Source organism: Geospiza fortis, unplaced genomic scaffold, assembly GCF_000277835.1.
Source record: "Geospiza fortis unplaced genomic scaffold, GeoFor_1.0 scaffold7, whole genome shotgun sequence".
In the NCBI taxonomy this organism is placed as follows: domain Eukaryota; kingdom Metazoa; phylum Chordata; class Aves; order Passeriformes; family Thraupidae; genus Geospiza; species Geospiza fortis.
Window position 1 is genome coordinate 4,839,289 of NW_005054344.1, and position 306 is coordinate 4,839,594.

Consider the following 306-nt stretch of genomic DNA (forward strand, 5'->3'; position numbering starts at 1 on the left):
AGCGACTCCACCACGTCCTGGGCAGCCTGTTCTAATGTCTAATCAGCCTTTTTGTGAAAAAACTTCCTCCAGATGTCCAACCTAAACCTCCTCTGGCACAGCTTGAGGCCATGTCCTCTCATCCTATCTCTGGCTGCCCGGGAAAAGACGCTCCCCTGGCTACAACCTCCTTTCAGGCACCCGTAGAGAGCCATGAGGTCACCCCGAGCCTCCTCTTGCCCAAGCTCTCTGAAGAGGCCCGGTCCCTCTGGAGCGGCCGCGCCGCCGGGAGGGGCCGCCCTGGGGCTGCGCGGCCGCGGAGCTCCC